Genomic DNA, 673 nt, shown 5'->3' with positions numbered 1-673 from the left:
CCAGCCCCGCCGGCCCGCGCCCCCGACCCGCCGCCGCCGCCGCCCACGTGACCGGCCCGCGGCCAATGGCGCGCCGAGGCGGGCCGCGCGCCCGCCGCGCCAGGCGCGATTCAAAACCCGCCGCCGGCTGCAACTGTCAGACACCTCCCCGCCCCCCTCCCCCCCCCTTCCTGAGGGGACCGGCCCCATCGCCCTTTGTTGCCCCCCTCCCCCGGTTCCTCCCAACGCCTCCCTGGCGTTGTAGTAGTCGAAATGTAATTAATGTAATTATGCGGAGCCGGCTCGAGCCAGGTTTCGGTGGTGGCGTGTGGATGCGCCTGATCTGGTGCCAGTCTGGCTCCTGAAGGCGCGCTGCGAGTGAGGCGTCGTGTCCCTGACTGCAGGCTGAGCTCGCCTTCCTCAGGGCGAGGATCGGTCCCTCGGTGCCACAAAGTGCACGCAGCAGATGGAAGAGCCCAGTTCCACTCCGTGGACCTGCTGAAAGTCCGCTTTATGGCTTCAAATCAGCAGCATCCCTTCATGAGCACGGTTAACTAGGCTGTGCCTCCGTAAATCAGTTTACACCACGACAACTCAGCAAACAATTCAAAGGATTGCTTCAAAACCCTGTGGCTCTTCTCACACAAACTCCTGTAGGAAGGGCTTGTGAGCAGGAAAACACTAAGATTTTCTC

This window comes from Anser cygnoides, chromosome Z (assembly GCF_040182565.1).
Source record: "Anser cygnoides isolate HZ-2024a breed goose chromosome Z, Taihu_goose_T2T_genome, whole genome shotgun sequence".
In the NCBI taxonomy this organism is placed as follows: Eukaryota; Metazoa; Chordata; class Aves; order Anseriformes; family Anatidae; genus Anser; species Anser cygnoides.
The sequence above is the reverse complement of the archived record's forward strand: the minus strand, read 5'-3'. Positions refer to the sequence as shown.